Source organism: Bos indicus x Bos taurus, chromosome 9, assembly GCF_003369695.1.
Source record: "Bos indicus x Bos taurus breed Angus x Brahman F1 hybrid chromosome 9, Bos_hybrid_MaternalHap_v2.0, whole genome shotgun sequence".
NCBI classification, from domain to species: Eukaryota; Metazoa; Chordata; class Mammalia; order Artiodactyla; family Bovidae; genus Bos; species Bos indicus x Bos taurus.
Window position 1 is genome coordinate 69,966,229 of NC_040084.1, and position 14,359 is coordinate 69,980,587.

At 38.7% G+C, this 14,359-nt stretch overlaps 1 protein-coding gene across 13 annotated transcripts in view; it reads left to right on the forward strand.

Annotated features, from left to right (window-relative positions):
• Positions 1 to 14,359, forward strand: part of LOC113898430 — a 276,016-nt gene that overhangs the window by 9,882 nt on the left and 251,775 nt on the right. For 4 of the 13 annotated variants that reach the window (XR_003512643.1, XR_003512644.1, XR_003512646.1 and 1 more), the window contains exon 2: positions 12,549 to 12,597. The exons of the other annotated variants lie outside the window; for them this stretch is intronic. The gene's annotated coding sequence lies outside the window, so the exon portion shown is untranslated. The remainder of the gene's footprint in view (positions 1 to 12,548; positions 12,598 to 14,359) is intronic. 13 annotated transcript variants of the gene reach the window in all.

Here is a 14,359-nt window from a genome sequence, read left to right on the forward strand (position 1 = left end):
TAGTTTAAAACAGTTCCTAAAATTAGCCACCACTGTGGGTTTAACTAGGCTGACTTTTTGTTATCTTGATTTCAAGTGTTCTGTTGATAGAAGTAATACAGAAGTGATGTGAATATAGAATTTGCTGGACTTAGTATTTCTTTTTTTGACTGCTTCAGGAGATATCTTTTTTTTCCTTTTTATTTATTATTTCATTAATCAACTGTTTTATTAAGTGTGTGACATCATGCAAACTAACCTATCTGAGCCTCAGTTGGCACCTCTTGGAGATATACTGCTGCTAAGTCGCTTCAGTCGTGTCCGACTCTGTGGGACCCCATAGACGGCAGCCCACCAGCTTCCCCCTTCCCTGGGATTCTCCAGGCAAGGACACTGGAGTGGGTTGCCATCTCCTCCTCCAATGCATGAAAGTGAAAAGTGAAAGTGAAGTCGCTCAGTCATGTCTGACTCAGCAGCCCCATGGACTGCAGCCTACCAGGCTCCTCTGTCCATGGGATTTTCCAGGCAGGAGTACTGAAGTGGGGTGCCATTGCCTTCTCCATGGAGATATACTAGTACCTACTTTATAAGATTGTTGGGACAGTTTGAGGGAATGAAATCTCCAAATCTTGTAAAGTGCCAAGGACAGTGCTTATCACAGTATAAGCACTCAATGAATGCTCGTTAAAGGAAAATAAAACTTTCCTTTTAGCTCATATCTAAATATTTTCAGATCTAAATTTCTACATTAGCACATTGACCAAGTATTAGCCCCTTAGCCCAGTAGGTTTCGGGGTCATACGATCTGCATATTGCATGGAAAGAAAAGAATGTGCTGTTTCTGCTGACAGCCCTCTTCCAGCAAAACACATACCATTGTTATGTCACTTGTGAATAATTTATGACTTGTGATTCTGTCCTTAGGATCCCATTTTTTTTTTCTTTTTTGCCATCAAAGTGTCACAGGGGTGGGTGGGGGAAGTATAAGTTCTTGAAAGAAGCAAAGAATACAATTAAGGAATTTGATACCAGTTATTATTGAATGTGCATATCGACAACATCTAAGCACATTATATTAATATCCATGAGAAAGTAAAAGTGTTTATGCTAAAATAATAAACTAGGCTGCTATTCCATCTTGGATTTAGTTGCAAAACCAATGCCTGGAAAATGTCTCTGTGGGACAGGAGATGTGTGTGTGTGTGTGTGTGTGTGTGTGTGTGTGTATCCACATGGGTGATATTGACATTGTAGGAGAGGGAAGAAAATTTAAGTTTCTAGTTTTTGCTGTTGAAATCATGAAATGAAAGAGAGGAAAAGAGAGAAAGAAAGTCTAATATATATATAAGATGAGGATGAGAATGGCTTGGCAACAATAATATGACACAGCCTCACATCATGAATGATACTGAGTCCCCTCTGTACATATGGGAAATTTTAACTTTATGGAATTCAATTGCTAGAAAAGACAATTTCAAAATAGAACTGTGCAAGTGGAAAATGAAATATCCCTTCGGATGATGCAGTTGCACTTAATGGCCATAAAAGGGGTGACCTAATTTTATCATGCTAATAGTAAAAGTTGTGGTATTTCATCTGCCTCTTGGGAGAAAGTGAGGCACAATGAAAGTATTAGGGAAGCTGAATAGAGAAACCTAAAGATTGAGTAGATTGGTGATGATACCATGTGACTCTTCCCTGTTGGAAAGTAGTCATCTCGGCAGGTGGTTGGTCAGCCTTCTTTCTCTCTCTCTGCTTCCCCCCAGAGCCTGCCTTCAGGATCCTGATATTCACAGATAAGAACACCTTTCCCATACTGCCTCCCTTTCCCTCGTCTCCAAAGTGGTGCAATGTTCTCAACAAACCCTGTCCTAAAGATGCTTATTCTTATGAAATATCTTCCTATGTGTCTTTACAGACAGCACACTCACAGATTTTCTGACTTGTTGGGGGCTTTGTACCTGGCTCCTGCTTCTTCCACCGAGCCCTAAGTCCTGTAAACATCATGGGTTTACTCCAATATCTGCTGGAAGACACTTGCAAGTTCTTGTTGCCTGTTTCTTTGAAGCCAGCCAAACAAAACAACCCACGCTTTGTCCTGCACATCCTTCTATAGAGTGTGTTTTTTTACTCTGAAGCTCCTAAAACACACGTATACGTATGGCACACAATGACAAACACACACACACACTGTTTTTACTGTCTCTAAATATTTACCATACAACCCATTGTAATAAGGTTTCTGATTTTAGCACAGGGATTTGCCACCTATTCTTTGCCAAATCTAGTGGATTCTTTTCAGTCCTTATATATAACTTGATTTCTCTTGGGTTTTGTAGTTGAGTCTCATCCTCTCTCCATCTCTTCGACCATTTCTTTTAGTCTCCCTCTGAAGTCTCATTTCGCCCTACCACAGATGCCCTGTAGTCTTTTGTCCCTGGTCCTCTTCTTACTTACATGTTCTTCCACTGCCTCATGTAGATGGTTCCCTGCTCTCTGGATCTTGACCAGAAACGTTCTTGCTGTGCACAAGACATTAATCTGAATGTCCTACACAGACCTTAAAGTACTCAACTGCTGCTGCTGCTAAGTCGCTTCAGTCGTGTCCGACTCTCTGTAACCCCATAGACGGCAGCCCACCAGGCTCCCCTGTCCCTGGGATTCTCCAGGCAAGAATACTGGAGTGGGTTGCCAAAGCCATCCCCAAATCTACTCCCTTTAATTTTCCCAGTTTTAGTGATGGGAACCAACGTCACTCCATATTGAAGCCTGTACGCTGTTTGATATTCCTTTTTCTCTTTCACATCCTATGTCTAGTCAGCCCCAAAGCTCTATGGACTCTACCTTCTTATGATATTTTCCCAGTATACCATGCCATTAGCATCTTTTGTCTGAATCCGTATTAGTTGTTTTTGTTATTAACTATTTTTTGACCTACCTTATTTGCCCTTTCCAATTTGCCCCTTCCAATGCTGCCAGAAGTACTGCAGAGTATTCACTTTCCTGCTTAAAACTTTCACATGGTTTTCATTGCCTTTGAAATAAATTCCTTTGTCTGGTTCCTATCTTTGCCATTCTTATTTCTCAATACCCACCACCCCTGCCCTGTTTTTCATTTCATGTTTTGTTCCAGTAACTTAGTTTCATTATGCTAATCATGGCCATATTACATACTCGTCTTGCTTATCCAGCACCTGGAGGAGCTGTAAAGTGTGTTTACACCAAACACAAACTTTCAACTATATTAGGAGCTTGTTATTCTTGATCTAGTACATATACATTCACACATAACACATGCATTTAGTGAAACAAAAAACTTATAGAAACAATATTTATTGTTACCATATATGATACTTTTGATACTTTAAAATCAGTTTTCTATTTCGTTTTTTAAAAATGTTGATTTTGGCCTCAGTGATACTATGATTTATAAGAAATATATAATGGTCTTTCAGTGATATATGTATACTTGGTCTTTGTGCCATTTCTGGCTCACAGCTTTCAGAACACTTGAAATTTCCTAAGTATTGGGAATGATAAAGGTGTCTTTTGTTATATGAATGAGGTAACCTTTGGAAACACTTAAGGATTGCCATTGGCACCAACCTTGAGATTAGAGGGTTGAGACCTCCTTTCCCCCTCTTCCCATCCCCACCATATGAGACCTCTGGGGAGCTGCAAGAGTTTCAATCAATCGCCAATGGCTGATGATTTAATCAGCCATGCCTATGTGATGAAGCCTCCATAAAAGTACAAAAGGACAGGGTTCAGGAAGTTTCTGGGTTGGTGACCACCTGGCAGTTTAGGAGCCTGGTGTGGCTGGAGGAGGCATGGATCTCAACACCCTTTCCACCTACCTTGCCATATGCATCTCTTCCATCTGGCTGTTAAGTAAAATGTTTTTTTGAGTTCTGTGAGCTGTTCAAGTAAAGTAAAAGAAAGCAGGGAGGGGGTTGTGGAAACCTTTAATTTATAACCAGTGAGTCAGAAGCATTGGTAAGAGCCTGGGCTTGCAACTGACCTCTGAAGTGGAGGACAGTCTTATGAGACTGAGCCCTTTAATTGTGCAATCTGAATTGTTTGTTAATGTGGAGAAACCTACACACACACACACACACACACACACACACACACACACTGAAACTGGATCTAAGAACCCTTTCAATCTCTAAGCTTATTTTACTGTCTAATGGAAACCACACATTAGAAATAAGATACGTGGATATAACTTTGCAATCCCAGGTTATCAGGATAGGCTTTTTGAGTAAGCATTGGAAGAAAGGGGAAGATCATGAGGATGTGAAGTTTGGGGACGCCATAGACATTTTAGGATCATCAAAAGAGCACCTGTAGATGCAGGGAGATGAATGTGTGGAGTCCTAGCAAAATACAGACCAGAGATGCAAAGAAAACCTGAATTCTTGGTACTAAATCAATTTTGTCAGTTTCATGAGCCAGTATGTCTAGCTCTCCTTTTTTTAAATGGGTTCCATTTAAGTTCAGTTCAGTTCAGTCTATCATGTCCGACTCCTGCCACCTCATGGACTGCAGCACACCAGGCTTCCCTATCCTTCCCTATCCCCATCTTCCAGAGTTTGCTCAAATTCATGTCCAGTGAGCCAGTGATACCATCCAACCATCTCATCCTCTGTCATTCCCTTCTCCTCCCGCCTTCAGTCTTTCCTAGCATCAGGGTCTTTTCCAATGAGTTGGCTCTTTGGCCAGAGTATTTGAGTTTCAGCTTCATTAGGGCTTCCCTGGTGGCTCAGAGGTTTAAGTGTCTGCCTCCAATGCGGGAGACCCGGGTTCGATCCCTGGGTCAGGAAGATCCCCTGGAGAAGGAAATGGCAACCCACTCCAGTATTCTTGCCTGGAAAATCCCATGGACGGAGGAGCCTGGTAGGCTACAGTCTACGGGGTCGCAAAGAGTCGGACACGACTGATCGACTTCACTTTCACTTTCAGTATCAGTCCTTGTAATGAATAGTCAGGATTGACTGGTTTGATTTCCTTGCAGTCCAAGGGACTCTCAAGAGTCTTCTCCAACACCACACTTCAAAAGCATCAATTCTTCAGCACTCAGATTTCTTTATAGGCCAACTCTCACATCCATACTTGACTACTGGAAAAACCATAGCCTTGTCTCGACGGACCTTTGTTGGCACAGTAATGTCTCTGCTTTTTAATATGCTGTGTAGGTTTGTCATAGCTTTTCTTCCAAGGAGCAAGTTGCTTTTAATTTCATGGGTGCAGTAGCCATCTGCAGTCATTTTGGAGCCCAAGAAAATGAAGTCTGTCATGGTTTCCATTGTTTCCCCATCTATTTGCCATGAAGTGATGGGACCGGATGCCATTATCTTAGTTTTTTGAATGTTGAGTTTTAAGCTGGCTTTTTCACTCTCCTCTTTCCCTTTCATTAAGAGGCTTGTTGGTTCCTCTGCTTTCTGCCATAAGGGTGGTGTCATCTGCGTATCTGAGGCTATTAATATTTCTCCTGTCAGTCTTGATTCCAGCTTGTGCTTCATCCAGCCTAGCATTTCACATTTATGTAGTCTGCATGTAAGTTGAATAAACAGGCTGACAATATACAACCTTAACGTACTCCTTCCCCAATTTGGAACCAGTCTGTTGTTCCATGTCCGGCTCTAACTGTTGCTTCTTGACCTGCATATAGATTTCTCAGGAGGCAGGTAAGATGGTCTGTATTTCCATCTCTTTAAGAGTTTTCCACAGTTTGTTGTGATCCACACAGTCAAAGGCTTTGGCTTAAGTGAAAATAACGCCCAGTTGTGGATGTGACTGGTGATGGAAGTAAAGTCCAATGCTATAAAGAGCAGTATTGCATAGGAACCTGGAATGTTAGGTCCATGAATCAAAGTAAATTGGAAGCAGTCAAACAGGAGATGGCAAGAATGAACATTGACATTTTGGGAATCAGTGAAGTAGAATGGACCGGAATGGGAAAATTTAATTCAGATGACCATTATATATGCTATTGTGGGCAAGAATCCCTTAGAAGAAATGCAGTACCCTCAGAGTCAACAAAAGAGCCTGAAATACAGTACTTGGGTACAGTCTCAAAAATGACAGAATTATCTCTGTTTGTTTCCAAGGTAAACCACTCAGTATCGCAGTAATCCAAGTCTATGCCCCAACCACTAATGCCGTAGAAGCTGAAGTTGAATGGTTGTATGAAGACCTACAAGACCTAGAACTAGCCCCTCCAAAAGATGTCTTTTTCATCATAGGGGACTGGAATGCAAAAGTCGGAAGTCAAGAGATACCTGGAGTGACATACAAGTTTGGCCTTGGAGTACAAAATTAACCAGGGCAAAGGCTAACAGAGTTTTGCCAAGAGAATGCACTGGGTTCCAGGTATCATACTCCAAAATGTCCTGGCTGAAACAAACTTTGCCAGTGTGAGAGAGATAATAGTTTTACTTTTGCATTTATATTTTCTAAAGTAATTACTGATAATCTTTTCCAATTTGATCATAGTATTAGGATATAACAATGCTTCCCAGGCAACCCCTTTTTAAAATAACATAATGGGATACATAGAAAATGATAGTATGAAATGGTGGTTTGGGGCAAAGGCTTTCTAAAAGTTCTAAAATTTTGGAACGGTAAAGGTATAGAAATTACTTTGGTTTAAAGATATCAAAGATCATAGGGAAGCTTACTGGAAACTTGCTACTTTTTTAAAAAAGTGTTGAGGTAATTTAAAGTATTTCTTGGAAGTTGATTTCTGAGTATTTGTGAATAACCTCTCACATAGCATCAAGTACAAACAAATCTACCATTCAATGAATTCCTTATATAAAGTTTGAGAACTGGTTTGAGCTTTAAAATATTCTATAAATATTCTGTGTTTAGCTAAAACTGCAAATTTACTAAGGTATTAGGAACTATGGTGACATATTTATATAGCTTATTTCTATCAATTCATTTATTGATCATATAAATGAAATATCTGAGGCTTATGTATTCATATCTGGTAAACTTATGGTTTTCAGAACACTAGGGAATACAGTGTTTATTTCACTCAAGCCATTGAAGTAAAAAGTTCTCTAGAAAATTGGATATGGGGAATATAAGAAAAGTTGCTGGTTGATGTATTGCTAACAATTAATGCAATTGTCAAAATTGCCTAACCTTAGGCATAAGAAGAACTTAGTGGAAAATTCTTCCAGGCTAGTAAATTTATTCAAATGCTCTAAATTAAACAAATAGACATTGTTTTCCTTGCAATGAAATAAGTAATCCACAAATATTTTGAGCATTTGATATATTTCTGACTGTTTCAAACACAGTGGGATATTAAAAGATATCTAGTTTTTGCTTATGAGGAGGTTATGATGTATTTGCAGAAGCAGGTTATAAGTATTAAACCAATGATACTCAGATTTCTGACATGGGAACCACATGACACTGAAAATTCTGGAGGATTGTTGCTATGTAATATTTCATGACCCCAAAGTTTATTAGAACTTTTGAAGAACTTTAAGGTATAGATTATGATAGAACCACATGCTATGAGGCTTGAGAGCTTTTTCTCGTGTCAGTCAGTTGGTACTGAGTCATTAAGTGGTCATGAACGGATATAACATTAAGTGTTCTGTAAGTGAAGAGGAAGGAGAAGTAACCAATGTGACTTTTTAATGGCTACAAGCTGGGTTAAAAAATGAGGACATGAGAAACAGCAAGGGCTTTCCAGACCTTCAGTTCAGTTCAGTCGCTCAGTTGTGTCTGACTCTTTGCGACCCCATGAATTGCAGCATGCCAGGCCTCCCTGTCCATCACCAACTCCTGGAGTTGACTCAAACTCATGTCCATTGAGTCGGTGATGCTATGCAGCCATCTCATCCACTGTCGTCCCCTTCTCCTTCTGCCCCCAATCCCTCCCAGCATCAGAGTCTTTTCCAATGAGTCAACTCTTCTCATGAGGTGGCCAAAGTATTGGAGTTTCAGCTTTAGCATCAGTCCTTCCAATGAACAATGGTGAAATCAGTTGACTTTGCAAATGTTGTGACATATATGGAAGAGAATAGGTGGTCTGTTTGGACCTCAAGTCACAGGAATGAAATAGAAGTATTAAGGAAGGAACTACAGTGTAGGGACTGCAATCCTAATGTCTTTCTTTTACTCTAATGTTAAATACTTCAGTTTTAGTTTTAGTCCTTTAGTCCTCTAGTCTTTAGAACATGTATGGCACTGCCATGGACTGTAGCCCATCAGGCTCCTCTGTTCATGGAATTCTCCAGGCAAGAATACTGGAGTGCATTGCATTCCCTTCTTCAGAGGATCTTCCCAACCCAGAGATCAAACCCAGGTCTTCTGCATTGCAGTCAGACACTTTACTGTCTTGAGCCATGTGTATATATATAGCTTTATAATAATTTTCAGAGCTTAGAAAATGTTAAGAATACACTTGAAAATTTATAAGGAATGATTAAGAGAGTCTCAAAAGTCAGAGTTAGTAATGCTGAAATTATTGTTATGCTTCTGTTTCTCCTCTGGCCTTAGTAGTAGTGTTAGTCGCTCAGATGTATCTGACTCTTTGCGACCCCACAGACTGTAGCCCATCAGGCTCCTCTGTCCATGGGATTCTCCAGGCAAGAATACTGGGGTAGATTGCCATTCCCTTCTCCAGGGGATTTTTCCAGCCCAGGGATCAAACCCAGGTCTCCTGCATTGCAAGCAGCTCTGGCCTTAAGTAGTATCTATAATTTTTTCTATCTACAGCCTGCAAAGCACCAGGAATATGAAAAAACAGAAAACACAACAAACATTTGTTGAATTAATGCATCTTTCCTGAGAGCAGAGATTATATTTCTTCTTTTTTTTGTCATTCTCCATGACTCCTGTATGGTGTTTTGCATGCAGTGGACTAACTATAAAGTATTGAAAATGTTTATATTATTGAGAAACAAGCATGACTGAAGCCAATATTACTTGGTCAAACTGTCTCACGCGTTCTTTCATTCATTCAGCCATTCAGTCATGGGTACATTCACAGGAACTGTACTCAGGACTATTAGTCTGATGTGATATTATGCCTTCCCTGGTGGATCAGTGGTAAGGAATCTGCCTGCCAATGCAGGAGATGTGGGTTTGATCCCTGGGTTGGGAAGATCACTTGGAGAAGTAAATGGCAACACACTCCAGTATTCTTGCCTGGAAAATTCCATGGACAGAGGAGACTGGCTCGTTACAGTCTATGGGGTTGCAAAGAGTTGGACATGACTTAGCGACTAAACAGGCTGTCCAACTCTTACTGATCCTTCAACTCTTAACTCTCTTGTCACTTTGTTTAGCATTCCAGACTGAGTTAGGTGCTTATCCTTTCATAACCATTTTCTAATTGTATGGTAATTTGTATGTATCTGTTACCAGATAGGGATGCATAAGAGAAGAATTGAGTCATTCACTTCTTGGTCCCTAGTGCTAAGCCTAATACCTTGTTTATAGGTGTCACTTGAGGGAAGTTTGTTGAGTAAGTGTTTATAAAACAAATATAATCTTTAATGATGATATTGTCAGATATATGACTTTGGTAATTTGACTTTTAAGTATTGTGTTAGGAAAATTGAAAAAACTGCCAGTTATAACGGTTTGGAGACAAAGTATGCATTAATAGGAAAGAATAATTATAAACACAGAAATTTGATATAAGCTATATGATGAAATGTACATAACCATTAATAAACTATTCATATTATAATAGACTATTCACATTTTTATTGTGACAAACTTACTGTGTATCTAATAATTAAAACATAATTGTTAATGAAAGTGCTCAGTCACTCAGTTGTTTCAGATTCTTTTAGTATATTCATCAAAAATTATGTAAAACATAAAATGTACATTTGAGTATATCTTGAGCTGTTTGTTGCTTAATCACTAAGTTGTGTCTAATGGACTGTAGTCCCGTGGACAGTAGTCTGCCAAGCTTCTCTGCCCCTGGAATTTTCCAGCAAGAATACTGAAATGGGGTGCCATTTCCTGCTCCAGAGGATCATCCCAGTCCAGGGATCAAACCCACGTCTCTTGGGTCTCCTGCATTGGCAGGTGGATTCTTTACCACTAGTGCTACCTGGGAAGCCTAATTGTTAATGAAAAGTGAAAGTCTCCCAGTAGTGTGTGACTGCAATCCCATTCCTGGCTCCTCTGTCTATGGAATTATCCAGGCAAGAACACTGGAGTGGGTTTCCAGTTCCTTCTCCAGGAGATCTTCCCAACCCAGGGATCGAATGCAGATCTCCTGCATTGCAGGCAGATTCTTTACCAACTGAGCCACTAGGGAAGCCCTTAACTGTTAATGATAGGGTGATATTTATTCAATGTTTAAATAAATAATGACTGTCTCTTTAAATAACCAAATTAAATAGCACTTAAAATTTCTTTTTGACACTCTCAAATGAAATAAGTAACAATTATTATCTTTAGGTTGGAAGTATAGACTGATGAGATTTAAAATATTTTTCAAAAACTTAGCAATGTTGTTTGTAACAAATAAAATGGAATCCACTAGTATGTCCTTATTTATTTGATTGTGAGCTTTCAGTTTGAGAAAAAATAGAATCTATATGTAAGGTAAAGTTTACTTTATAATCAGACATGTGCCTTTACGTGTTTGGAGGTTAGAGACAACTCACAAGTCTTGGATTGGGTGAAGGCAATGATGTCATTTCATCCTCAGAACACTATTTGGAAGAGAAGTTGAAACAAATGCAAAATGAGGGGGAAGGCTTAGCCCAAGTGGATTTTTGTCTCATGAGATTTGCTGAAATGTATTATTTTTCCTAGAAATGCCTTAGGCCTAGCTTGTGCTTGTTTTAATTTTCTCCATATCCTTCGCAGGTTACTTTGTGTATTAGTAAGTATGAGTGGACTTGAACTGAATTTAGCTTGTTTGGACCCACTGCTCCTGAGTCAATTGGCATCCCAAAGGCATGAGGATAGAGCATTCCTTTTCAATAATTAATCTGTGGAACAATTTCCCACTCTATATAACTCCTGGAATTCTCACAAATAGTCACAAAGGATGGAAAACAGCTGGATGTTAAAGCAGATTACAGACCCAATAAGCCAACCTTATCAGCTTTCTTTTCCCGTCACTCCAAAGTATCAGGAGTGACAATTTCAGGAATTATGCATAAACTCAAAGCCACATCCTACTTTTAAATTCTTGGCATTATTTGGGCCAAGATTTTGTCTCTTTTTTAATTCCATTTGTCCTTTATTTCCTTTTGAATTATATTATTTCTAACAAATCTTTTGGTCTTCTTTTTTGGCTGTGCTGGGTCTTCACTGCTGCTCACAGGCTTCTCGAGCTGCAGCGAGAGGTGGCTACTGTTCATTGTGGTTCACAGGCCTCTCGTGGTGGTGCCTTCTCTTGTGGAGCCCTGGCTCTAGGCACTCTGGCTCCGTGGTTGCAGCTTGCAGACTCTGGAGCGCGGGCTCAGTAGTTGTGGCACACGGGCTTAGTTGCTCTGCAGCATGTGGAATCTTCCCAGACCAGGGATCAAAGCTGTGTCCCCTGAATTGGCAGGAGGACTTCTATCCACTACTCCACCAGGAAAGTCCAAGAATTTGTCTTTTATGTGGTGTGTTTACATATGGATGAAAGTAGTGAAGTCATTTTCATTGAGAGCATTACCAGTTAGAGTCTGAAAGCTCTGAAGGTGGTGATTGGTATTATCATTCAATCAAGAGAAACAACAATTGACTTAGAAGGTGAATGGTAAAACAATATAGAGTCAGTGTTCATGAATGTATTCACACACTGCTGTATTCAAAATGGATAGCCAACAAGGACCTATATAGTACAGAACATGGAACTCTGCTGAATGTTAACATGGCAGCCTGGTTGGAGAGGGGTTGTTGGGGAGAAGGGATACATGTATATGTATGGCTGAGTTCTTTTGCTGTTCACCTGAAACTATCACAACATTGTTAATTGATTATTTGTTGTTGTTCAGTCACTAAATCATGTCCGACTCCTTGCGACCTCACAGATTGCAGCATGTCAGGCCTCCCTGTCCCTCACTATCTCCTGGAGTTTGCCCAAGTTCGTATCCATTGAGTCAGTGATGCTATCCAACCATCTCATCCTCTGATACCCCAAAACAAAATAAAATGTTCAAAAGGAAAAAATAAGTTTAAAAAAGACCTAGGACATTAAATCAAAAGTAAACCCAACTGAAAATTGGTAGTTTTTAAGTTTTATACTCATATAATTTGTGGACAAATTCTTGATGCATATGATTAGCCGTAAATTGAAAAACAAATGCAAAGATCAAATTTCCACCTCCACTCCCTAATCCCAAAGAAGGGAGTTGAAAAACTAATTTACACATGTTACTGGGTTGACTTATTTAAAGCACAGCTACCCTAAATGGTTATACATTTCTACATATATAGGTGTTAGCAGATATTTTTACATGGGCAAATCCTGAATAGGAGGAAAATGTAATTTCGACTTTGGGCATACAACTAGCAAATTTAAGAATAGAAGTTTTCTTTTTAGTTTGTCCTAAAAATAACACCATGACCTTTGATTTCAGGTAGCAGGATGAAGTGACTGCTAGAGCCTGACTTCCTACTATGAAAAAGGTAAGGTATGGAAGAAAGGAACAATCCTAGTGGAAAGCCTAGCATAAGGTCACATATCGACCAAATCTTATTGTTTAGTATTTCTACTTGTAGACTAGATTTTACTCAACATAAACAGATAAAAAATATGTGCTTTTAATTTCAGCTTCTTTTTTTTTTCTGAAAAAATAAAAGGCAAAGCATCTATCCTATAAGATGAATCAACTTAAATAGTGTTTGCTAAGTACTGTATCTTCTAACTCTGGCCTCTCTAGAATTTATTTAATGTGGTTCATCTTCAGGAAGTTGCAGAGTAATGAAGAGTCATGCAGGAAGTAGTGACAATTTTAGTGTTATCTTTAGGAAAAGTTCCATGAAACAAAGGCAGCCATTTTTAAACTGTCTTAGAATAGGTTTTTTTTTAAAGCTAGTTTAGGATCGTATAATAAAGCATGCCTATTATTTACAATTATTCCTTTAATAGTAATAATTTTCACATGTGTTTTGGTGATTAACAATACTATTGATATGATTCCCTAAAAGTCTCATGAGTTTTAGGTAAAGTTGTTAGATTTTTTTTTTTTTCTTAAAGTTTGGAATAGATATTTAGAGACTTGTGCAAAGCCACATAAACCAGTTGTGGCAGAAATGGTGTTAAGGGCAGGTTTACTGACTTTAGCTCCATCTCCATTGTTCTGTTTTTTTCTCATTACTTCATCCTCTCTTATTTAATTTACTGTGGGAAAATATATTCTGAGAAAAATAAACATAAATGGAAAAGAGTAGTGTGAGTTCTGACTTACGGATGTTGTTTTAGCATCTTCAGCATCTTGGTGTATTTTGTTCCCAGGCTGTTAATGTCCGCAGTGGATGCTGACATACAGCAATGTGGTTCGAGACGTGGGCTCAGGAGGCAGGTGGTTGGGTAGGGCTGGTGCTTCTCCTCACTAAATGCGAGAGTTTATGTCTCAGCTGCTCCTTTGGAAGATGGAGAGTGTAGCAAAACCTACCTTTGGGGTAGATTGTGAGAATTCAATGAAGTATTGTTTATTTAAAGTGTGTATAATAGTGTTGATGTATATAGTAAGTGACCCCAAATGTTAAATACTATTATATTTGATTATTAATATTATCAAGGAAAATGAAAGATTTATTTTCGCCAATCAAAATACTAAAAAATCAGGGACCAGGAGAAATTCAGTTTTGGAAAAAGTGCTTCTCAGTGCTCCAGTGATCTTGCTCATAAGCATTGTTAGCTCATGGTAAGGGCCAGTAAATGAGAAACAGAATAATAATGTTTCCAATTAGTAAAAACTTCATAAGTGAGGTTAATCAGCAGCTTAGTTACTAAATTAAATTATCATGCTTTGAAATTCAGGCTTTATTCTGAAAAAAAAATTTTTGTTATATAGACTAAGAAGTCCCTTTAGATGTGGCATTAGTTCTCAGGATAGAAGCTTTGTGATGAATTCTAGGTAAGTGAATTTAGGATGTGGATTAAATATTCACTAAGTATGTGAGTTTAAAAATTATGAAAGTCTTGAGAATTTGTCTTAGAAAATCTGCTAAAAGTAAGTACCATAAAAGTAATAGTTTAATTTTTGGCTCTGATTATAGAAATTGTTAGCTTCTTTTTTCTCCTCCAGTTTAATATATATAAATAGTAAAGTTGGAAAAATATTTTTGATCATGTGGTCTTAAGCTTACAAAATTCTAACCGTAGCACCTTATTGCACAAATGGAATCTGTAAAACCCAAAAGGAGCACCTGTGGTGTTGCAAGA